Source organism: Rhinopithecus bieti, unplaced genomic scaffold (assembly GCF_001698545.2).
Source record: "Rhinopithecus bieti isolate Rb0 unplaced genomic scaffold, ASM169854v2 scaffold_8927, whole genome shotgun sequence".
Classification (NCBI taxonomy): Eukaryota; Metazoa; Chordata; class Mammalia; order Primates; family Cercopithecidae; genus Rhinopithecus; species Rhinopithecus bieti.
Window position 1 is genome coordinate 257071 of NW_016806124.1, and position 25831 is coordinate 282901.

Genomic DNA, 25831 nt, shown 5'->3' on the forward strand with positions numbered 1-25831 from the left:
AGCAAAAGCATTCAGTTACGTTCTGTGGAACACCCACTGGATTCCAGACTCACCTTCCCAGAGAAGTTCACCAGGGAACTTAAGAGGGTGATGACTCTTACAAGAAAAGAAAAGAGGAAACGTAACATATAGTGAGTAGCAGTGCAGGGGTGCAGTAGGCAAGCTGAACCTGACTGGCAGGAAGGTGATACTTGGGCCAGGAACCAGACCCAGAAGGAGCCCACTGATTGCCATGTAATCCCACCTCTCCTTACTCCCAAGCCACTTCCCCCAACCCGCAGGATACAGGTGAAGGACAAAAGGAGGAAAGTCTGGAATTAATCTTTCAACACAGGTTGGCATCATCAGATGAAGCCCAGAAGAAAAGGAGATATAGGAATGAGCACAGGGTGGGTGAAGAGTAGTCTGGAAAGACCCCAGGGAAGTTCTAAATAAGTGACGAGAGGAGGAGACCCTTAGGGAAAATCATTCATGATTATTAGACTTTCCTGATGGCATTCCTTATAGGCTACCCGAATGTCAATCATACAACTTCCTGACAATGGCTGATTCTAAGGTGACCCCTAATTATTCCCACCTCCTGGTATTTACACCCTTACATAATCCTCTCCCCTTGAGTGTGGGTGAGACTCCTGACTTGCTTCTAACTGGTAGATGAGTCACGCAAGATTATAGACAATTGGAACATCCCTCTTGCTGGTCAACTCTGCTTTGCTGGCATTGGTAAACTAGCAAGGAGTATGTTGGGGGCCATGTTGGGAGGCCCACGTGGAAATGAACTGAGATGGCCTCACCCAGCTAGAACCCAGCTAGAGACTGAGGCCCTCAATTCAACAGGAGGCAAGGGACTGAATTCTGCCAACAGCCTCATGAGCTTGGAAGTGGATCCTCCCCTGGCTGAGCCTTGCGATGAGATCCCAGCCCCAGACAACACCTTGAATTCAGCCTGTTGTGGGTCCTGAGGCAGAGGGACTACTAAGCTGTGCCAGGATTCCTGACCACAGAAACTGTGACAGAAAAAATTAAAAATAAAAATAAAATGTGTGTTTCAAGCCTCTGAGTTTATGGCAATTCGTTATATAGCAATAGAAAATGAATACGATGGCATTCACGAAGGTTGATACAGCTGCTAAAGTGTTCAGAGAACCAGGAGAGCATCACCGGGAAGGACGAGGTCTGGAGCCCAGGGGATTTCACAGAACATAACGTAATGTTTTTGATATGACAGGAAAGACCTGAGCACAGCAATGCTAAGAATTTAGACTTCGCACTCTTGCTTAAGAGATTGTCAGAGAGACTGAGGTGACCAGGTGGTAAACAAGAAGTAGTGTGGATTAATTCAGGAAATGTAGAGTCAAGGCCACAGATGGAATTTTTTACTTATTAAAAAAAAAAAAAATAGGCTGGGTGCAGTGGCTCACGCCTGTAATCCCAGCACTTTGGGAGGCTGAGGGGGTGGATCTACTTGAGGTCAGGAGTTCCAGACCAGTCTGGCCAGTGTGGTGAAACCCTGTCTCTACTAAAAATACAAAAATTAGCCAGGCATGGTGGTGGACTCCTGTAATCCCAACTACTTGAGGGGCTGAGGCAGGAGAATTACTTAAACCCGCGAGGCAGAGGTTGCAGTGAGCTGAGATCATGTCACTGCCCTCTAGCCTGGGTGATAGATCGAGACTCCATTTTAAATAAATAAATAAACAACCCTGATTATAATAAGATAACATGCAAATGTGATTTTTTTTAAAACAAAGTCTTACAAAAGGGTATAAAATAAAAAGCAAATTCTTCCTCCTTTCCCCTCGGATTGTCAGTTCCACACCTGAAAGATTACGAGTTGTTATAATTTCTTCTCTATCCTCCCAGAAATTTTCTGCATGTATCTATGCATATGTGTGCCTTTGTCTGCAAAGAGGAATAAACTATATCTGCCCTTTCCTTTTCTCATGGCACTGTGTTTTGGAGACCCCTCAGTGCCTGCGCATTCCAATTAGTCATCCTTTTTCATGGCTGCTAAAATTCCTTTGTATGAGTATGCTTTATGTAACTAGTCTCCTGCTGATTAGCATGATGTTTCCATGTTTTCACTAGGACAATAAATGTGACATGTAAATCTTTGTTCACTTCTACAGTTGTAGGATGAAGAACTAGAAGCAGAATTGTAGGAGAAAGCAGGGGTTACCAATCTATCCACAAAAGCTGTACTGATTTTATTCCCACACCTCTACAAGGGCATATATTTTAGCAAAACTTTGGCCAATACTGCATGTTAACAAATTTTAGAATCTTTGCCAATTTAACAGGTAAAACTAGTACCTAGGGTTTTAATTTGCATGCATCTGATGTTTTCAAGCTTCTCACAGTTGGAATCTATTCAAAGGATCCAGAATCCAGGACAGAAGTTAGACACTAAGAATAAGCCTTTGGCCAGGTGCGGTGGCCTACACCTGCAATCTCAACACATTGTGATGCCAAAGGGGAAGGGTCACTCAAGACCAGCAGTTTGAGACCAGCCTGGGCAACATAGGAAGACCGTCTCCCCACAACCAAAAAAAAAAAAATTAGCCCAGCATGGTGGCATGCGCTTGTACTCTGAGCAACTCAGGAGGCTGAGGTGGGAGGATCACTTGAGGCCAGGAGTTTGAGGCTGCAGTGAGCTATGATCATACCACTGCAGTTCAGCCTGGGCAACAGAGTGATACTCCAACTGAAAAAAAACAAAAAAATTAAAGAATGAAATGCTTTTTGATAAAGGGAAAGAAGAAACAATATCATTTCAGAGCATCTTCTCAAGGGTAATGTACCTAGCACCCCACGGGTGGTCATGATCTTGGCAGCCACCTCATGAAAGCTCAGAAACTTTCTTCCTTATCTCAAAATTGCTACATACTTTGCTTAGAGTAAGATTAGTGCATTATGAAAGAAGCAATATGCATCAGGCACAATTAAAACTTATATTTGAGTACTTGATGAATGTCAAAAATGATTTGTAATCAAAATGTCCTTCTACAGAGTCTTCAGGAAAGAACTTATGATTCTCAGGTGATCATCCTCCTAAGTGTGGCCGTGCTTGAAGGTTAAAAGAGCCTAGACACTTTTCTTCAACTTTTTGTTCTTTCAAGCTAAAACTCCACCCAGTGAAAATTGCTTAACGGAGTCCCTCTATGTAAACCAATAGATGTTATTAAAAACATAAAAAACTCACAGATTTATATAAAAAAGGAAATGCTTAATTCACATGCATTCAGTTTCTGTTTTGACTGTTTTCAACAGCTTTTGAAGTAGCCTATGAGCTCACAAAGCCCTCAGCTCAGTGCAACACAAACATACAGCGAAAGCAAAGGGGCTACTCAGGTCTCTCCGTCTCGGAGAAAATGTGCCAAAGACTGGATTATTTTTTAAATCTATTTTTGCAGTGAAAGGAAGCCACAGGCATCTGAATACTGGCTCTCTAGCTTGACACCTAATTTCTGCCAGGGCATGAAGAGCTCCCTTCTGAAACGGCACCTCTGGAATTTGGGTTGGTTTAAAATGAGATTGGAGCATTTGGGTGGCTTTTGTTTTTGTTTCCCGGTTCTCCTTCAGGCTGGTATTTCTTTCCTCCAAAGGACACTGTGTACTCACCACAGGGACTCTTGATTATCCAAAAACACAAATCCTGATTCATTTTTTAAAGACTCATGATTGAGGGCTCGTCCTGTATTTTTGTTTTCCCCCAGCTATAGTCTACCTGAGCCAACAAAATGAGTGTATTCATTTTATTTTTAAAAACCTCCTACAAATCTTCAGTGACTCTTTGAGTATAAAATATTCATACCTTGACTCCAAATTACAGTTGGGAGCATAACCACTCAACAAGTACTTTTAGTTCAGATTCATTTTAGATTCATACAAGCAGAAGAAGGAAACTTGGGAAACACAAAGTCTCCTTTGAAGGAAAGAAATCCTGAATGAAGAAACAGGGGGATATACTGCCATCTTAAACCAACCCAAACGCCTCTGCCGCAGTCGCAGTTATTTAGGGTGGAGGAGCGGGCTCTGGCAACTAGAGAAGGTGGCCGCAGCATGGGGACACCCGAATTGTGGAGCTATTTGGGCAATAAGCTGATTAGAGAATTAAGGTAAGTCAATCAAATGTGACTCTGTTCCAGCTACATCGACTTTTATCAAAAGTATTCAGCACTTGTGGAGGCTGTTCTGAGAGTTTAGCCACATCTACTGCAGACAGCTAGAAAGATGATTTTACTATGAATTTGGATGCCAAAAAATATAATCTAGATATTCAAAACCCACTTTTTGATTTCCGTGAAGTGCTACCTGGCAGGTCTGGTTGCAAATCATTTTGCAAATGCAAATCCCATTCTCAAAAGTTTCAGGAGTTTTTCTTGTTAGTAATCCTCATAATTGTTGCAATCCTGGTATAGATATTTTTAGAATAAAAAAATAAAGAAGGCTCCTGGACTTTCAGAATGGAGACATTCTGCTAATTGGAGATGGGATGTTTTATTTGACAATGGTTTGAAAGAAATTCACCAGCATTTATGAAGTCTGCTGGGCTTTGAGGTCTTTAAAAGGTACAAACATAGTAAAAGGTAATTTTTTTTTATGCCAACAAGATTAGACTTTGCTAACACTTTAGCCAACCTAACTAAAATCTTACTGGGAAAGGTCACATGTGGATGCCTTTCAGGGATCACATAACTGGAAGACCAGAGGTAGGGAAGGTTTTGAGTTTGTTTGATACTGGGGCCCAGGAAGAACGTCAAGGCCTCTGGATTCTGTTTTTCTCGTCTTCTTTCTGTGTGGTCAGCATCATGCAGGGTTGCAAATGGATCCCAGCAGCTCTCACGATTATAAGTTTCTTCCACCACCTTCAGGAAGGGAGAGCAGAGATGACTTTTCAGAAGAGTACTGCAGCTGTTTTTCTAATACCTGCAGCCTGTGTGGCTTACATAAAGAGTTCACTCTTGAGTTTATACCTGTGGCCAGGGGATAAAGTTGAACCCATTAGTTCAAGCGTGGGCCCAAGACACTTGCCAGCACCAGAAACTCCAGGCAAAGCCTTCTTCTTTAGCAGAAATCTTCTTTAGGGCTGAACTAGAAAATCCAAACCAGGACACCCATCCATTCCAGTGCCTAGGGGAAGAACAGCAATTTATAGTCACCAAAATCTTCATCAAGAAATTAGAATTTTAGAGTAAGAAACACAGAAATCCAAGACAGCCAAGACAGCATGCTGTAGGCCCTATTTGAACAGGTTAATATGGAATAGATGGATCCATCTCAAGGGGCTAGAACCAGGTAGACACTACGTCCAAGGCCTTATCCCAGCCAGTCCTGCAGTCTTAGTTCTCGTTCCTCATAGAAGGCATTCACCTCACAAGAGTCACATGACCCAAAGCATAATCTCTATAAAGTGGAACTTCAGCCAGTGGGAGGACAAAATCTTTGAGTGCAAATTCAGTTAGCCCAACACCACATCCCTTTGTGCCAGTGCTGAGAGTAACCAGCAAGACAATTGTCACTCACTATTCTAGCTCTTCTACTGACCCACTGATTTCCCCCAACAGTAACACTCTCTATCTTGATTCTCAAGTGCTGCTATCTGGAACTGAGTTCTAGTATAAATATGCTAATGATGCTCATTCAGCAGAACCAATGACGCTTGTCCTGGGCAGCCACAGAAATGGTAGAAACCTCCAGCTTTTCACTCTCCAAAGCCTGGCAGGTAGCAGCACCATGAAGGGCGCCAAACTATGGGAAAGTATTTAATTTACCTAGAGATGAAAAGGAAGCTGCCAGGTCCCAAGCATCCTCTCTTCTCCGGCCCCTGGACACCACCCATTCCTGCCCTCTTCTCAGTTGCCTTGCATCTGGGTTACTGCAAAGTCCATCTATTTTCCTATTTCCAGTGCACCCTCGCTCTACATTCTAGATGTTTCTAGCATGTTAATCTACCACTTTAATCACATGACTTCAAAGCTTTGAAAAATTCCATTACTCCTCATTTCTTGTGGAAAAAGAATCCAGGATTTTGGGCCTGGCTTTCAAGGTCCAGTACAATCTGGCCAGTCCCTGACCTCCCTGACGATCTCTCACCTTCCCCTTATGCTCTGCCCATATTCCCAACCTACTATCCAGTCACTATTTCCAGAACATGTCTACATATCTGCTCCGTATTATTTCTCCTGCATTCGTCCCAAATGGGATGTTCTTCTGTCCCTCCCATCCAAACCCAGCTTAAATGCCACTTCGCTGAGCTTCCCCTCTCAAAAGCAATTTGCTTGCCTCTCATCTGGCATCCCGAACCGCCATGTGTTGGGTGAATTTATAGGTGTACATGTGAGGGAGCAGATCATGTGCACCACGGCTCATCCACAGAAGGGCCCCAATCAATATTCATCGTATGAGTCAGCAAGAATGTACCATATTCTAAGCCATCTCTTTTCAAATTACTGCTGAGTTCATCACTTCCTGCAAAGAGAACATTGACATGTGTGTCTAACAGGTATATTACTCTCTGCATTCAATTGCCAGGGCTGCCATAACAAAGTACCATAGCCTAGGAGGCTTAAACAACAGAAATTTATTTTCTTACCATTCTGGAGGCCACAAGTCTGTGATCAAGGTGTCAGCAGGGTTGCTTTCTCCTGAAGCCTCTCTCCTTGGCTTGCAGATGGATGTCTTACATGTTCTTCTCTCTGTGTTGTCTGCATCCTAATATTAAATAGGCCCCATCCATTAAATGACCTCATTTAAACTTAGTTACCTCTTTGAAGATTCTATCTATCTCCAAATATAGTCACTTTTTTGGATACTGGGGGTTAGGACTTTAACATATAAATTTTAGGTGGACACAACTCATCACATAACAGCATATATACCACACACACAAAGTGCATATACACATTCACGCATAAACACATATTTGCCATTTTTCACACTAAATGTTAGCAAGGTTGAATATACCAAAATAAAGAGTAAGAAATCTAGACAATATATGGAAATATGTGTAACACAATGTTCAGTTTTAAAAGACGATAAATATCTCATTTACTGTCATGGTTATTAGGTAAAATACATAGTATAAAGCATACGAATTAAATAATTTTATTTTAGCATGGTAAGATTTAGTTTTATTTGTGTCTTGATTAAATGGACTGACATTGATTAGCAGGACTGACATTCCACACCACTGTTCCCATGTGCCAAGAACAAATGAGTTCTTTATTTCCTATAATCGGACTCGGCTTTGAAGTTCCTCCCACTTTTTTCCCTCTAATGCCTGGGGGAGGCTGCACAAGCTGGCTTGTGGAGAGAAACAGCCTCCTCTGTGTAAGATGCATCTGTCAGCCTCTTAGCCTATCTATTCTAAAGTCACCTTCCACTACAGCTGTTTATCCTTCTTGTGCCTCTTCAAGGTGCCTCCAGGAAATGCTTATGTCCCTTCAGGTGTTAGGGAGGCCTGGTCCCTATGCAGAGCTCCTGTATTTGTGGCTCCCAGGTAAAAGGCATCTCCTCTCCCCTGGTTGAGACATTATCTTCTGGTGCCACTGCAGAGTGCCAGTTCTGTCTGGTTCTTTGGGGGCAACTATGTGAGCTCCCTTTGCTGAAGTGTCTGTTGAGCATGGGCCTGGTTCAGGACTGTTGGGGGGAGGGGCCACACACATGGCTCCCTCTCACTTTAGGGGGACTGCGGATGCAACCCACAGCAGGCACGATGGCCTCATCCTTCAGGGACTCTACTCACCGCCACAGCACCCATAGCAATGCCCGGATCTCTTCCTCACCATGGAGGAGGTGAGGAAGACTCAACATCCCAAACCCATGACTGTCCTTGCTGTTGTAGAGCTGCCGTGTTGGGGAGTTGTGCTGGGGAGGGAAACAGGAGCATGTGGTCAAGTGTCTCTGGAGTCTCACAAAACACCTCCTAGATGTTTCCACACCCTCCCTCTTCCTGAGATCGGCCCTAAGGAAGGTTGGCCTGGGCCCCAACTACTCCTCTCCTTCTTCCTCTGGCCCCCCTCTCAAAAATCAGGGAGATGTTCCTATCTGCTTCTTGTTGCATGCATGCTTTCACATGGCCTCCTGTAACCTCCCCTTGCCATGGTTCATGGAAAACCTCTAGGGTCTGAGTCTGTCAGTCCTCATTCTGGATATGTAAGGGAGGAATTGGGAGTTTAAAATTTTTTTCTCTTTCCCCATAACCTGGTTTTAAGATTAATTCTCTGCTGTGGGCTCAAGAAGGAGAAAACTAAACCTCAAAGTAAGTCAAAGGCATTTAGTTCTTAGCCTTAGACTCTCAAAGAGTGGCCCCTGGAATAGGAGATTAGCATCGCCTGGGGGCTTATAAAAAATGCTGACTCTCGGCTCTCCCCTCCTCACTCCAGACCTTCTGATTCAGAATGTGTAATAAGACCTCTGGGTGGCTCCTGGGCACTAATGCACTGATCTAGGAAAAACTCAACCAGTCCCTAATGGATTCCCTTTCACTTTTATAGTGGATGGGTTGAAAGAGAATATGGCTGATGAGGCGACAAAGACACTGGTTTAATATTTTCAATAATAAAAATTTGCTCTCCTAGTCATCATCAGCAGATGTGTATCTCTGCAAAAACCAAATCCCTGGGAAGAACCAAACCCTTTCCACGTCCACAAAGGTTTATGGTTTTTGAGATGAGTTCTGAGACCTGTTCAGCATGCACTTCCCTGTGTCCATGGCCCCCAAGCTGTGGGACAACCAGAGCCTGGCAAAGCTCCTACCCTTTCCTGATCTCATGCCACCTTTACAGTCTCTGGACAGCCGAATGTGTTCACTCTATTTTAAAAGGTTAAGCTTCTGAGCCTCAGTAAAATTAACCAATTCGCTCAGAGTCACCTAGCTGCCAAGAGACAGAGCTGGAGCAAAGCTGGGTCATTAGAGTCTATGTCCAATGTCTTTCCCAAGCTGTTGAGAAGGAGAATGCCTAGAGTGAGCTTGTTTCTCTTTCTTTATAAATAACCACTAAAAAAGAAGAAGAAGAAGAAGAAAAGAAATGCTTGCCTTGAGTTAGAACAGTTCATCTTCTGTGTAACTCAGCATTTTCTGTGGGAGAATATGATTGCCCTCTAAGACATCAACTTAAAATGTTAGGATTTTCCTTCATATAATGATGACGTTGATGACAACAACTAGTTAAGATCCAGTTTTACTGGAGGAAACATTAACCACCCTCAAAATAAATACACCCTTGGCACCCTTTTCTCCTCCTGGAGCAGGCATCTGGCGGCACAGGTGAGTGCTCCGGAGTTTCAAGGCAAGGCCTGTAGCTGCCATGGATGACATCTGTTTCATGATCCTCCCTAAGGGAGCTTCTCAGGCACCACACCAGCGTGTGGTGTAAGTCAGACCACTTCCAAACCAAGTGAAGAATCATTCAGCTACTCTACACCATGAAATAGCCAACATACAGAGAAACCCTATGGAGTGTTCTGGTTACTGGTTAATATCTACAGCAGGCCCATTCTGAGTCAACCACCGTGTGCATTGCAGGTCTGATCTCCATGATGCCTGGAGGAAGGAGAAAGCATGATCTTGTTTGAGGAAGATGAAGAAACTGAGGCCTAGGGAGGTTAATTACCTGCCCAATGCTACTCAGTTCATAAGTGACAGAATCAGACTCAAATCAAGGTCTTGAGTCTAAAAGTCATGTTCTTTTCCACTACCATCCATCAATTTCTCTCTTCAACCAGTGAATACTGTTGGTTTAGACCACCTGTTAGGCTAGATGAGAAGTCTCAGGGAGGAGCAATTACTAACAGAACCCTGAGGAAAAAGAATGCCTGGCAGGAGGCTGATAAGAGACCCTTGGGGATAGGGAAGCAGAGCTCCTCAGACATCAAAGGTAGTGACTAACAGAGAAGGTCCTGCCCACTGTGTTGACACAGTTGCAAGGAAAAGGTGATGCTGATGAGTAAGACCAAGCTAAAGCAAAGCTGAGCTTTTTCCCAGCCCAGTCCCAGTTCCTTCTCACACAACCCTTTGAGAAACAGTATATTCAATGTGCAGGACTGGTGTGCCTTCACCTTTTCTTGTCAAATTTTACGTAAACCCAACCATAACCCTTCTAGGTACTTGGGATATGCTGCAATTTTAATAAAGACAGACCTTGGAACATTGTAATGTAGAACTTCCTACCAATCTGGTGGCCAAAGGTATCCTTCCCAGGCCAGTTACCTTCACATTTTTTCTCACAAGAAAATGTGATGATCCATGCAATTGCAGACTTAAAATCAGGAAATTGAATCCCTTTGGGTTTTGAACTCCTAGGAAAGGGGGTGCTCTGTAACAAATTGTTTAAGGGGGGGAACCAACTTCACCAGCCATCTCTCAACACCTGCAAACACCACCTGTCCACCAGCTAGTGCAGCCTGCAAGCCATGCAATCTACCCTCTCTACCGTCCTAAGTCCAAGCAAGATGGAGGCCTCTGCTCAGATGCCTTATGACTAGCTGCTGCTGAGCACTGTCATCCACTCAACGTCCCCAGAGAACGCAGACCCCGCCACAGACATCAATGGTGGAGATGAATAGCAATTCCTCTGCGAAGACCCTTGAGAATTCATTATGTGGGTTGTTCTGAACACTCCTTTAAACATGCAAATCCCCTCAGTATTGCTGTACTCGGGATGGAACAGAATATGAATCAAAGGCTCCGTTCTTTTTATGCTCAGATCATAAAGTCTGAAACATATCAGGTTTATGAATGGCGTTTTTTTTTTTTTAACGAGAGGGCATAGTTAAGGCTTTACTTACTCAGTGCTGTCCGAAAGAAGCTTAGGAAAGGGGAAATAGTACTTCAAATGTTATCTATTTTTAAAAATTAAAATGATTAATGTCTAGAACATAAAACTCTATTATAGAAAAGGCCATTGGGACTGTGATAAAAACGCAGAGAGGGTGGAATCTCCAGATAAATTCTGAAGAGTCTGGTGATGGATTTAAGGTCCCATTAACCTCATGGGGATCAAATCAAAGGCTTTCGGTTAAAAGTAAATCTGAGACTCAGGAGTGAGAGTTCTTACAAGGACAGGAGAAATTCCACCAGTACTTTGTAGCAATGGCCCTGAAAACTGGACGATTCTTCTCACACATGGTGGGAATTATCACAGTCCTGGTATTTTGCACAAAAGTGCTTCTGCTCAAATTATAAGCGCTTTCCTCTGCAGTCTATTTGTGCCCCCGAAGGGGACTATACCTGATAGTCCCCTTTCTTGCCTCTGGTGTTCAGGGAAGAGCTAGATATGCAGCCTTTCCATGAAGATTTTCCATGATGGTAGTATCTTATCAGGAGTCCCTATTCGCTGCAAGTGAATCACCACACCAGGAAACTCAAAGCAGGGCAATCATTTACCTTCTATTTAATAGGGAACACAGTTCACCATTACTCAATACTCTAGCTGACTCTTTCACCACTGAGCATTGGAAATGCATAGTTCTAGAAAGTTTCTGTTCAAACTGGGCATTTCCATCTGCCTCCTTCAAGTAATGATAATAATAATAAAATTAAACTAAGTTAAAAAAAAAAGCCTTGGCCGGGCATGATGGCTCATACCTATAATCCCAGCACTTTGGGAGGCCAAGGCAGGCAGATCACCTGAGGTCAAAAGTTCGAGATCATCCTGGCCAACATGGTGAGTGAAACTCCATCTCTACTAAAAACACAAATATTAGGGGCTGGGTGCGATGGCTCATGCCTGTAATACCAGCATTTTGGGAGGCCGAGGTGGGCAGATCACCTGAAGTTGGGAGTTCGAGATCAGCCTGACCAACATGGAGAAACCCCGTCTCTACTAAAAATACAAAAAAAATTAGCCGAGCTTGGTGGTGCATGCCTGTAATCTCAGCTACTCAGGAAGCTGAGGCAGAAGAATCGCTCGAACCCAGGAGTCAGAGGTTGTGGTGAGCCGAGATTGTGCTATTGCACTCCAGCCTGGGCAACAAGAGTGAAACTCCATCTCAAAAGATAATAATAATAAATAAATAAATGAATCAATAATTAACCAGGCATTGTGGCACACCTATAATCCCAGCTACTCAAGAGACTGAGGCAAGAGAATCATTTGAACCTAAGAGGTGGAGGTTGCACTGAGCCAAGATCTTGCCACTGCACTCCAGCCTAGGCGACAGAGAAAAACTCCATCTCAAATAAATAAATAAATAAATAAATAAATAAATAAATAAAAATAACGTCTTGGTCTCAGTGAGCATCTTGAGGAAGGAAGAAGGGTTCTCCATCCCGCATTCAGCTGCTGATCCTCCAGGTGGCACTGACCTCACTGTTCCTAAATGTTATCCCTAAAAAACGGGGCAGTAACATTTCTGAATGCTGAGATATCTTTCCAATACCTCATTGAATAGGTCCAGATGTCACTGGCAGAATATCACTTTTGGTGAATGCAGGTGACTCACCACCCATGAGTCTGAAGATTCAAGTTTGAAAAGTTGATTCTACCTTTTTTTTTTTTTTTTTCTTGAGACAGAATCTCTCTCTGTCACCCAGACTGGAGTGCAGTGGCGTGATTTTGGCTCACTGCAAGCTCTGCCTCCTAGGTTCACGCCATTCTCCTGCCTCAGCCCCCCAAGTAGCTGGGAGTACAGGTGTCAGCCACCACGCCAGGCTAATTTTTTGTAGTTTTAGTAGAGACGTGGTTTTACCGTGTTAGCTAGGATGGTCTCGATCTCTTGACCTCGTGTTCCACCCGCCTTGGCCTCTCAAAGTGCCGGGATTACAGGCGTGAGCCATCAGGCCCAGTCAAGTTGATTCTACCTTCAATGAGTTGAAGGGGACTCGTGGCATCTCCACACTTGAGAATGCAGTTTGGGGGTTCAGGAAATGTGATTAACGTTATATGTCCACTGATTTCTCCCTTCAACCATTCTTAAGAATATTATTCAAATTTAAACCTCACAACAATCAAAACACAGGTATCGTTATCCTTGTTTGATGACTAAAGAGCTGAAGCTCTGCATGGATGAGGCCTCTAAGTTCTTGCCATTAGGAAATGGAGACACTAAAATTTAGATAATATCCGAGCCCCGAGTATATCCCCCGTGCCAACCTTCCACCTGCCAGCATCTGCACCTTTGTGCTTCAGGGTAATTTCTAGCAGCAGAACTCTACCCTACCCACAAAGGACTGGAAGTACCTGGAGAATTAAGACACCTGAGCAGTCACTGTCAGTCAGTGACTGACAGGAGTTGGTGCATAAATACCTCAGCTATCCTACCCTTGCAAGGGACAACTCTGAGGCACATATTCTACTCTGGCTCCCAGAGGTCCCAGCAGGGTTAAGCACTAGTGTCCACAGTAGTAACCTGCCTGATGGCAGGCCCCTGCCTCGCTGCCTTCCCTTTCCTCTCTCACCTCCTCCCTCCCCTTCCAGCATTTCCTGGCCAAATATCCTGCTTGCACTCAAATCTTTGCATCAGGGTGGATTTCTGAGAGAGCCAAAAGTAAGACACAGAACTTTTGAGCCCAGGTTTTAAGTTTTCATTTTACCTGACACTTTCCTGTCTGTGTGGGTTTGGAGTCTGGAGAAATCATCAGAGGCCTGATCTCCCAGAGAGGTATATCTCTCCTTCCAGAACTGAGCTGTGTCCAATGTGTGCAGAAACTGGAAGGGATGTCCCCACACCCATCCTCTCTACTGGAGGTAGTGTTACAACCTCTTGAGTGGTTGTCTAAGCTGGGCTCCAAAAAGGCAGCCTCTCAGTTGGAGTTTAGCATGAGGCATGTTTACAGTCAGTGGGATCAATTGGCAGGGGTTGGGGAGATGGAAAGAAGGCAGGAGTGAGCAGAGGGAGAATCTGGTCCCCAAAGCAACCTTGGCCCAACCGTATGGTGAGCTCCAGAGCTAGTATAGTTCTCAGAGCTGTCTGAGTTTGGCTGAGATGGCCAGGCCCCTGTAGACTCTCATCCATCAGGACTGGATTTGGGCCACCCTAGAAAAGACCATGACCTCAAGAGAAGTGCTCTCTGCAGTTGAGTTGACCCCTGAAAGGGCTGACAGTTGAAGGCAGCTTGTGGTCTGTCCTCTCAGCAGCAGACCCACAAGCCCAGTGACACTTCAGTGTCCACTGAGTAATGATCCTGGTTTCAATCTCACTTCCCTCCACCTTACTGAGAGAGGAGCTATTGCAAACCCATCCTGGCCATTTCTCTCCAGCTTGGAACACTCTGTGACTCTCCATTCCTGAGAGAAGAGGCCAAACTCCCTAGCCTGAAAGCTCCTCAGACCAATTTTCTCTCTTCTCTGAGCTGTTCTCGCTGCCCTTCCCAGGAAGCTCCTGCCCTAACACCCACTGCCCAGTTGCCCTGTCTTTGTGCTGGCATTGCCCCCCAACTCCAACTCCAGGAGCCCTGTGTCACTTTCGGCCTGGCAAACTCTTTCTTTTTCTCCAGGGTTTGGCTTAAATATCAGCCCCTCAGGCAAGAAGCACCCCTCCCTTCCAGCCAAGGAAGAGTGAATTGCTATTATCTCAGGGGTACACAGTCCTGCTGCTGCAATAATGAATTTTGTTGTGATCATACCTATTTCTGGTCTACTCCCAGCCGTGTGAACTCCTGGAGGACATTCCTGCTGCCTCATGAGCTGTGATGTGAGCTCATGGGACATCCTAGAGATTTGGAGTTTGTCAGATGAATATTGGCTGAGCTTCTCTGGGAAACAAACAAACACGCCTTTAAATAAGAGCTAAGGCCAACATTAGGTCACACCCTTGTCACAACTGTGGCTGAAATTAAAAAGGAGAGGGCCATCTGCTGTGGGGCTTTCAGCAAGTTTCTGCACCTGCAGCTCTTCATCATAGACTGCCCTTGGGTGCCCAGAGCCACCTGGTATACTCTCATAGACAGCTTCATGTGCCTGGATGTGTGAGACCCCTACCCCCAGGAGGGCCCTTAAACCAATGATGGGTGCAGCACTGAGCCTTACTCACACACCTGAGTCCCCTTCAGGACCAGTCTGAAGCTCCTCTCTGCCAGGCATGGCCTGAGATGGCCCATACTGGGCTTCCCTGCCTTCCCCACTCTCTTATAGACCTCTCTGGGAAGCACATTGACTTGGTAATTCTCATGCACAGGAGTCCTCTCCTCAGGCTCTGCTTCTGGGGAACTCATCTGAGACACCAATAGTAATAGACTGACTAAAGAACTATGGAGTATACACATTGCACTGCAGTTAAAAAGAAGAGGTCATTCTATACGTGTGAACCTGGGAAGACCTCAAGTCATACTTTTGTGTGGAAAAGCAAGTTGAAATCTGATAAGTGAGTTAAAGTACTGTTTAAGGAAAAGAAAATAATGAGTAATGCTATTGCAAAGTTAAGAAGTGCATTCTCCTCAGCAAAAGAAACTACCATCAGAGTGAACAGGCAACCTACAGAATGGGAGAAAATTTTTGCAATTTACTCATCTGACAAAGGTTTAATATCCAGAATCTACAAAGAACTCAAGCAAATTTACAAGAAAGAAACAAACAACCGCATCAGAAAGTGGGCAAAGGATATGAATAGACACTTCTTAAAAGAAGACATTTATGTAGTCAACAGACAACATGAAAAATGCTCGAATCACTGGCCATCAGAGAAATGCAAATCAAACCACAAGAGATACCATTCTCACACCAGTTAGAATGGCGATCATTAAAAAGTCAGAAACAACAGTCTGGAGAGGATGATAGAGAAAATAGGAAAGACTTTTACACGTTGGTGGGACTGAAACTAAGTTCAACCATTGTGGAAAACAGTGTGGTGATTCCTCAAGGATCTAAGAACTAAGAAATAACATTTGACCCAGCCATCCCATTACTGGGTATGATACCCAAAGATTATAAATATGCTGCTATAAAGACACTTCACCCGTATTTATTGCAGCACTATTCAACAATACAAGAGACCTTGGAACCCAACCGAAATGTCCATCAATGACAACGGATTAAGAAATGTTGGCACATATAACACCATGGAATACTATGTCAGTCATAAAAAGGATGAGTTATGTCCTTTGGTAGAGACATGATGAAGCTGGAAACCATCCATTCTGAGCAAACTATTGCAGAAACAGAAACCAAACACCGCATGTTCTCACTCATAGGTGGGAATTGAACAATAAGAACACTTGGACACAGGAAGGGGAACATCATACACTGAGGCCTATTGTGGGGTGAGGGGAGGAGAGAGAGATAGCATTAGGAGATACACCTAGTGTAAATGATGAGTTAATGGGTGTAGCACACCAACATGGCATATGTATACATATGTAACAAACCTGCACGTTGTGCACATGTACCCTAGAACCTAAACTATATATATATATAAAAGTGCACTTTCGTTCTGAGCACCCACCTCTGTGCACTGCAACCCTGGGCTCTGCATCCCCTGTCCTGTGACCAACCTGTCTTCTGTGTTTCCCAGCAACGAGCAAACCAGCTGCTGATCATGGGGACCTCTGCTCCCACTCATCAACTCAGAAAGTCCCTTGGGAACGGGAGCAATATTTTTTATGAACTGTGTAACTATGTTGGTGAGCTTAAACAGTATGACTTTCTTGGTTACCTGCAATGAATCCAAGTGACTTTTTTTTAGCTAATGGGTGAAACTTGACAATGATTCCACCCCCAGAGTAGTTCCCCCAGTGGGCTGGCCTGAAGCAGCTGGCATGGAAGAGGGGTGTCAGACTCGCTCTGGCAACTGAGGGTCCCTCTAGAAAGATGGATGGAGGAGGCTTCTGCCAGATTCCTGTCACCTGGAGAACATCACCTGGATGAAAGATGGCTTTACAGATGGGAAAGCAGGGGAAGTGCAGAGACTATTAAAGGAACAGAAAAGGAAATCAGAAAGTGGAATGGTGAACAGCATGTTACTGGGGAGGGTAAAGGGGAGGCTGCGAAAACATTTGGAAGCTGCGGCTTCTAGGATCAAGCGACCTCAGGAAGAGGGCAGAGAAAATAGGGAGGCAGTGTTAGCATGTAGTAAAGAGTTTAGAAAAAAAACGGAAGAATGGAAAAGTTGGGAGTTATCAACAGCAGTAAAAATGAAATGCTGACTTTAACCTTCAAACGAAGGGAAAGCCATGGAATTGAAGACAAGGTCTGGTTCTTGGCTGGGGAGAATCACAAGTGGGTAGGACATGTTTTCTAATTCTGGAGCAGTCTTTGGCCCAGAGCTCAGCACAGCTACTATATCATGTATAGAGATGAGAAATAATCTTTTCAAATGTGTGGTGTCATTTTGAGCAAATGTGTTTATTTTTTTAAGAGGGCTGTTTTAAGTAAGAGTTGAGAGGACAAATTATAAAACGTGATATAATGCATCTCTCTGTGTAAAATGTTGAGACCTTTCTCAGCTGTAATGCTGAGAAGCTGCAGAGGATACAGGAGAGAAAAGAAAAATAACCAAACATTGATTAACTGTTCTCAATATGCCAGACGCTGGGCTAACCCGTCACCATGAGCCTCCACTCGTGTCATCCTTACTTAGTCTGAAGAGGTGACTTCTGCTATTATCCCCCTTTTCCATATGAGAAAACTGAAGCTTCCTTGCAAGGAGAGCTAATGGGCCCTCAGTGCCCCGTGTATACGGTCGCTCAGGCTTTCTAGGTGAGAACCCATAGTAAGGAATGCATTTTCCATCCTGATGCAGATGTACACACATTTATAACAGAAACAGAGGTTTTCCAAGACTCTGTTTACTATGTGAGATGCACTGAGAACTTTTATTCCATTAGTTTCTTTTTCAATACTTGTAATGAAGTAAATTGCTGTCACATACATTAATGGGTCACGAATGGAAGTTTGAAAATCTTCCGTCTAGGATTTGTTATTATCTGATTCTATTTCTCCGAAACCAGTGCTCACAGGTAAACTGGGTTTTTAAATACAAGTAACACAGAGTCTGTGCTCTATTCTCCCATCCACCCATCTATCCACTCACACGTCTACCCATCCATCCATTCAATAAACACTGATTATCACACAGACTTATAGTCCAGATTCCTCATTACAGGAACTGACGCTATCGCATCAACTCTCTGCTCCCAAAATGGAAAAACTCAAATCATCAAACCATGCAAAAAAGTCAGTAAATGGCAGATATACATCCTAAAAACATTCGTTGAGAAATTATAGATGCTTCCAAAGCTAACATCTTTGTGCATCCCTCTATCTCTCCACCCCCAGAAAAAGAAACTCTTCCTTCAGACAACCAATCACAAAGACAAAGAAACATGCATGATAAGTGAAAACGATCACCATAATGTTCTAAGATGGTATTGGAGGCATCACTCGGCATAAAAAATGAAAACTGAAGCCACGCATGCCCAAAGTGTGCTTGCATTTCTTGCTTCTGAATTTGTTGTGAGTCCTGCTAACCATGACCACAGGCTGTTTAAAATTACACCGTTTGCCTTATTTAATTTTCTTCTGCAGTCATAAATATTAATTAAGTGAAGCCACATAGAGCCTGCATTTCAATCCTTTCACTTCCTGAGGACCATAAGCAATTAAGAGCCACAGCAATTTAAGTACTAGCTGGTTCTTTAGGTCTGCCTCGTGACAACCACTTTTCTTTTTTCAATTAAGTCAGATTTATTAAGTCTTAGTGGTTTCTTTTTCCTACAGAACTTCTCCTGGCCTGTGGGTGTTCCCAATGTCATTTCTCCTCTTATAAATAGGAACTATTTTCCTGCAGGAGAGGGGGCCTGCTCATTTTCTCTAAAAGACGAAGCAGAAAAGCATATGTTTTGATTAGTAAGAACCAGAAATATTTATGTGCAGCATGTCAGCTAGCTGGTGGCCAAGACCGCACTTCTCAGTGTTTGTTTAGAATTACTTTATGACAAAAACAAAAGAGATTATTGTACAATGTAAGGAAGATATAAAGTAAAATGTGGAAATCCTCTCACAATCCTCCTAAGTCCCACTCTCTAGGTGTATCATTATTAATAGTTTGATGTGTAAACTTCAACCGTTTTCCATGCAGTGACAGAATCAGGGCTTATTTTTATAAACTTAAATCAAATTACTCATATCCTGCAACTATTTAGCTCTTCATTATAAAATCATCACACTTTTTATATTATTTCATAGAGATATCACTGCTTATAATAGCTAGATGATACTCTGTAATAAAGTTGGGTTATTGTTTAACTATATTTCACTAGCAATAAGATCTTGGGTCTGTTGTAGATAAACTGTGCACACACACACATTAAATATATACACATATATGGATACACACATGTACAGATGCACACTATTCCAATAACTGGGAAACTTTACCTCTGAGTATTTTCTTTTCTCCCAGGTTTCTGATAATTTCTCCATCTCACTAACGGAATGCCTTTTGGGAAAAAAAGAAAGTTGTAAAATGAAAACAGGTAAAGATTTTGGTCAGAGGGTCCACGTTGTGATCAGAAGGGTTGGGTGAGCCATCAATGTCTCTCACCCCAGTTTTCCCCAAAACAGAGTGAGCTCCCTCATGTAAAAGGTTTGCATGAATCATCAGGTTTGAAGAAAATATTAGCCTCTACCCTGACTTCTCTCTAGTCTTTTAGAGCTCAGTCATTTGGAGGAGGGTAGGTAGAGGAAACTCTTGGGTAACATACATGAAGAAAGAATTGTGTATTTCTAAATTTAATATGTTAAGAGGGAGAAAAGAATGAAAGAAAACAGACGAGTAGAGACAAAATAGTCTCTTTTCGTTTCTCCTTAACTGTGAGAATGGGAGTCGTGGGTGTCAGATCAGAGCTCCCATCCCAAGGGTCTCTGATCCGTGTTTCTCAACATTAGCATCTACTTAGCAGTTTATTTTGAAGAATTAGAAGAATCAATTTGCCAGATTTCACACTTAAAGGGCCCATCTAAACTCCTAAACTTTTGAAAGGTATAGACTTATTCAGGTAGACTCCTCCGGAGAATATTACGTGTCACTTACATCATAATTTTTCATATAGCATAGTATAATTCATTCCCAAGCAGCATCACATATTCCAATCTTCTAGACAAAAAGAGGCAACCTATGGGGTGATTTAGTAGCCAGGTGTGAAAGGGACAATTGAAAAATAAGTTTGCGTGTTATATCCGGTTCCGTCCAGGAATCTCAAAGCCGCTTAGTGTAATTTTTCACCAGTTTTATTATCACCAATCCACATTGCCTTAAAAGCACACATTGATTAATTCTTGGTCTAAATTTTTTAGTGTTTCTACGTTAATTATTTATGTGCCTTTATAAATATGGTAGGATTTTTAAAAATTTGCCCACAGAAAGAAATATTTTCCCTCTCTTTTCGCAGTTCATATGTGAAAGAAAGGAGGCTTTATAGAATGTATGCTTCATTCAAATTTCCCCAAAAGGAAACATTATCTTATCACTAATTATGAATGCATATTGCAAATCAAATAAGCATTAAGGGAATGGCCCAATTTGAAAAATTCTTCTCATCTTTGAGACACAAATGTTAATTTCTGAGCATTTTCTGTTATATATGTTGGAAAAAATTGAGTGGTACACTAAGGAGAACAGTTGTATTTCTTAACAGAGGGGTTAACTGTGAAGTCTATGGGTTCAGTTTTAATTTTTCCTAATAATGTTATTTTATCATGTATGGGTAGGCAGTGCCGACTCAATGTCAGTCCAAATTTTGTGGAGGAGAATTCCCACTTCCAGTTGCCATCACAAGAGACTCAAGTCTTTTCCAGGAGGACCATGAAAATCTCATTTGAAACTCAATAAGCAGGAATTTCTTCCTCACTCTCCCTTCTTTTTGATCTTTCTATTTCGTTTCTTAAATGCATATTTGGATCAAGGAAGAGGTTCAGGGGTATGTTTGGGAGAGGTCAGTCCTATCCCTTTTTTCTTTTGAGTAGGAAGCCCTGCATGGCCTTCAGGACCAGCCCAGCCCCAGAGGTGGGCAACTGAGCGTGATCAGTCTGTGTTCTCTGGGGCCTCTTCCTTAAGGAGAAAATTTAAAAGAGTCTTAGTGAGTGTTTGCTGATGCAGTGAGGTTGCAGCTGACACTACTCAGTCTGTTGTTTTTATATATATACTTTAAAAATGACGTTTCCACATTGCAAACTGATAATTGCCACAGGTCCCCTTTCCTACCCAGTCAACCAGGGAGGTCCCTGTCTCTGGAAAACACAGCATAGAAAGGGGAGTGTGGGGTGAGCTAACAATGCACCATAGGAGGCATGGGGGATGGGCAACTCTGCTTTGCGGGAGGACCCCTACATTGCTTGGGCTGCACGGACAAGTTCTGACTTCTGTGGGCTGGGGGCCATGAACCGTGGCTGTGATAAGAGACGGCGTGGCTCACAGCAGCTGAGAGGGGAAGGACGTAGATGTGCTAGGGAACCTGCAGAAGCTGAAAAGGAACCTGTACTTCTCATTTTATCAAGTCATATATCACCACCAAGCTAGGGACAGACTACAGGATCCATGAGAGAAACAGGTCTTTAAAGCTGTGCTATTCCACCTGTGGTCAGTGGACCAGACTGACAGCATCAGCATCCCTTGGAAGCTTGTTAGGAATGCAGAACTCAAGCCCTCCCTGCAGAATCAGAATCTGCATTTTAACAAGATCGCCAAGGGAGTCCTATGCACATAAGGGTGTGAGGGGCCATCCCAATCCTGGTTCATTGGCCCAGTCCCGGTGGGTCACTGTTGCTGTCATATGGTACTCCTCCTTGAAGCTCTCCTTTTTGCAGAGAACTCTACAATCCTTCCTCTGGAATTACTCTTGGGAATAAAATTAACAAAGAGCTAAATAATGCAGATGTAGGTATTACAAAGCATTAGGAGCTATGTTTGACACAGGACAAGGCTCCCAAGCCGCACCCACCAAGTACAGCAGCACCTCTGGCCACCTTCATCCTTCTTCCTCCTGGAAGCCAAAAACCCCTAGTTATCCCTTTGATAGGAAACTGATATTGTAGAGGAATTGCCAATGGCGACGGAACAGAATTGGGCTGCCACAGGGCTGCTTGTTTCCCTGATAGCTGAGCCCTTGGTTTTCCTATTGATTCCGGGTCAAAATAGGCATTTCACCTTGGGTTTTAGTCCATCTCTGCCAGCAGCCAGACTATTTTAGAATGGTGAAATGTATAATTTTCCCTTTAGAATAGGATTTTAGCACTTGGAAATTCCAGGGTCATGATTGGAAGAAGGCTTGAAAGTAAAGAGGCTGGGACCTGTGGCAGAAAAAGGGAGAAAAGGAGGAAGTAAAAGAGGAAAACAGACTTAGTCTCTAGAAGCCCATGGCTTTGCCTATTTGTCCACCATCTGGAATATAGTAAGTGCTCATTAAATATTTGCTGAATGAATCCAAAACATATAAACTCCCCATCCTTGTCATTGCTTAATATTAGAGCAAGTTATATATAGCTCTTTTGTGTTGATTCAGAGCCTGTGTACCATTTGAGATGGAAACGAGAAGCAAACAACTGCTTCCTAAGCATCAACCAGGAAACTCAGGACTTAGTGGCTTCTTTCTGATCTCCATGTCTCTCATACGCTTCTTTCTTTCATACTTGTTGAAAGTGCATTTGTTTATCCAACTAAGTAATCGGCAGCTCATAGGCCTAATGGTGTCACTTCTAAATTACCCCCCTGTGTAACACAGAGGGTTCCTAAGAAAGAATGCCTGGGGTTGGATTCTCCGGGTAGTCTGTGACTGACGCCCCATGACTCCTGTCCTTCATAAAGCTTACTGCTTTCCTGTTGGGTAGGAATAACTGAGATTTCTCCCAAGAATAACATCCAAATGTATGAAAAAGCTCCCAGGGCCACAAATGCAGATGCGTCTAATTTAAGCATCCCTCAAAGAGTTTATTCTCACTCATGTTGGCATGTTGTTATTGCTACTCAAAGTTGTCATTTTTTATTTTTATCTCTTCCAATTATTTTAATTACCTGCTATAATAGTCCCACATACCAGAAATGTGCTAAAAACGCAAGAATGGTGAACAGGATGTCAAGTATATACCAGAAATATTTGTCAAACCCTGACCCAGAATGGGCAGAGCACTGGCTTTCTTCACAGACCTACACAGATGGGAGTGGAATCTGCAACTGCTCAATCCATCCACTGAGAAATCCCATAAAAGACGGACAATCCGTAACTGAAACCCAAACTTCGGCACAACGATCAAATTCTACATGCATAAAGCAAGAGCTCTGTGTGCCAGACCCATCTGAAAGCCACCCCACCCAGAAGACAGAGTCTGTTTCCTTTCCCTAAACCATGTGCAGAAACCACCCTGGTAAGTCAATACCTGTAGTTGACATGAATATTTCTTCCCCTCCTCTCTCAACTCAGGGAAGATCACAGTTCATCCCCTGACACCAGTAAGACAAAATAATAATGGCTTGTTTTTCAGAACTCAAACCTGTCGGCAGTTTGTATGGTGGCTTCTCTGATCTCCTTTCAAGGATGATAACTGAATGAATATTTGCACAAGTTATTTTGCCAAAGTTTCCTTAACATCAGATCCAATATCCTTATTACATATTTCACCATAAAATAGTAAAAGAGAATGTAATAATAAAGTAACGATATAAAATGATACAATCCACACTGCAAAAAATATAGATGGAAGATATAATTCTACCACCCAAACAAAATCAAGGTTACTAACATCTTATTTATTTAATTCATTTTATTTTGTCATTTTAAAAATGTATGTTTCATCTTCTCCTGTGGATCTTGTGGTGGAGAGATAGATTGCACGCAGGTGCACAGAGTATTAAACTTAAAATGCTGCACCTCGCCTCCCCCTTTATCAGCATTTTCCTGAGCTTTTGCTGATGGCTGCAACATACTGAATTTTTTTTATTCTTTTACATAAATACCCTCTGATAAGGTGTTCTTAGCTAATGACCTTTTCAATTGCCCTCTCCATAAACAACTGGTGTTTCGACCATCCAAGAACTATGAAAACCAACATAAGTGTTTGAAGGTGTGCTCAGTGCCAAGTAGACAAATTTTTATGGTCTAATTTTTTCTTTTTCTTTTTTTTTTTTTGAGATGGAGTTTTGCTCTTGTTGCCCAGGCTGGAGTGCAATGGCATGATCTCAGCTCACTGGGACCTCTGCCTCCCGGGTTCAAGTGATTCTCCTGCCTCAGCCTCCGAAGTAGCTGGGATTACAGGCATGGGCCACCATGTCCTGCAAATTTTGTATTTTTAGTAAAGATGGGTTTTGTATTTTTAGTAAAGACGGGTTTTCACCATGTTGGTCAGGCTGGTCTTGAACTCCTGACCTAAGGTGATCCGCCCACCTCAGCCTCCCAAAGTGCTGGGATTACAGGCGTGAGCCACCGCGCCGGGCTGATTTTTTAGTACATTTCAGAAATAACAGCCCACCCAAAAAAAAGTTAAATGTTGATTATAATCCTTGACACATGATATGCCTTTTCTTTATTGAGAGTTGAGATTCATCCATAGAATGAATAAGGGGTGTTTGGTCATCTGCTTTTTTATCAATTAAAAAGCTTATATGAAAGTAAAAATGCATATTTTCCCAAGACTCTGTTGTCACTTTTCCATCCCCTCTGCCTTCATCTTGCCTACATATCTGCCTTATGTTGCTCTAAACACCTTAGGGAACTTTGAGCAAGGCCTTGCCTGAGTATTCCTAAAATCTGAAAGGTTTTAGGAATTGGAGTATTAATGGGACTTTTATTGTTTTTCTCCTTAGGTATTTCATGGGTTCTCACTTAGGAAAATTGAGTTCTGTTCAGTGATGCTCCTTCCGCACTGGTTAGTTTCATGTGACAAAGAGAGCTCTAGGGAGGACTTTCCCTAGGGGAACGCAGGATTGTTCCAGCAAGATGAAGGCCTAGAAGACCTGGATGGCCTGGGTGTTTTCTTCCCAGGGAGAGCAGAGGAGGCCTGGATTTGAACTCGAGTCTTATGACTTTGCCATTGAGGCAACATCCAAAATAAAAACAGCGTGCTAACCCCAAACACAGTCCTCAGTTATAAAGCAGCTTTTTATTATAGAAGCCAGCGGTGGCCTAACAAAATGGAAAGGAAAGGGCTTTATAGGTCTCGGCCCTACATGAGGGTAGACTAAAGAGGGATCGGGAGAAACATCTGCAGCCCTAGGTCCCCGCGAACTTTTTTCTGGAGAGAAACTCCGGGAGCAATCTTCAGCATTCAAGCCTGAGCCAGAACTCTGGATAACCCTTAAGAAATCGGAGCTCCGGGAAGGAGGAGCTCCAAAGACCGCTGAGCTGGAAGGGAATGAGAACCCCAGGCTGTCTGAACGTCCCTGCTTCCTTCGCAGCCCGTTGGTGTCCCGCTCCCCGCTGCCTAAAGCTAACCGTAGACCCTGCTCGCATTCCCATGGGGTGCGTGCCGGGAGGGTGCGGGAGTGACTGCTCCGAGACTCTAGGCGGCGTCACCCAGCCCTACCCTACCGGAGCTCCCAGAACCTCGCCAGGGTGCAGGAGGCCGGTTTGGGTTCGCGCAGAACTTAGGGGTTGGGGCTCCAAAAAAGCCGAGTCCCCCAGAAGGTATTTTCGGAGCGACTGGGAGAGCGGGGGGAGAAGGTGCTTGGGTGCCAGAGCTGCGGGGTTAGGATCGCGGGGGTAAACGAGGACTCGGGTCGGTCCCGCGGGCCTGGCGGCCGACAGGGGGCGCCCTGTCACTATGGAAGCCCTGCCGAGCGCTCTCTGGTGTCCCTGACCCCGCCACCGATAGAGCTGGGGTGGAGGTGGGGGCTTGCAAAGTCAGCTCCTTGGAAGGGTAGCGCCCCCTCCTCCTGCGGCTCTCCAGCTCGCTCCTTCTGTTCC

The 25831-nt window shown here is 43.6% G+C and overlaps 2 long non-coding RNA genes across 2 annotated transcripts; one reads left to right on the plus strand and one right to left on the minus strand.

Moving 5' to 3' along the window:
* Nucleotides 1–3947: 3947 nt before the first annotated feature.
* On the plus strand, nucleotides 3948–25001 carry LOC108531405 (uncharacterized). Its single transcript, XR_001886156.1, has 3 exons — nucleotides 3948–4118; nucleotides 23078–23297; nucleotides 24733–25001. It is a non-coding gene; the product is annotated as an uncharacterized LOC108531405 (long non-coding RNA).
* Nucleotides 4673–6663, minus strand: LOC108531404 (uncharacterized). Its single transcript, XR_001886155.1, has 3 exons — nucleotides 6596–6663; nucleotides 4977–5133; nucleotides 4673–4868 (listed from the first exon to the last, which is right to left on the minus strand). It is a non-coding gene; the product is annotated as an uncharacterized LOC108531404 (long non-coding RNA).
* Nucleotides 25002–25831: the final 830 nt, after the last annotated feature.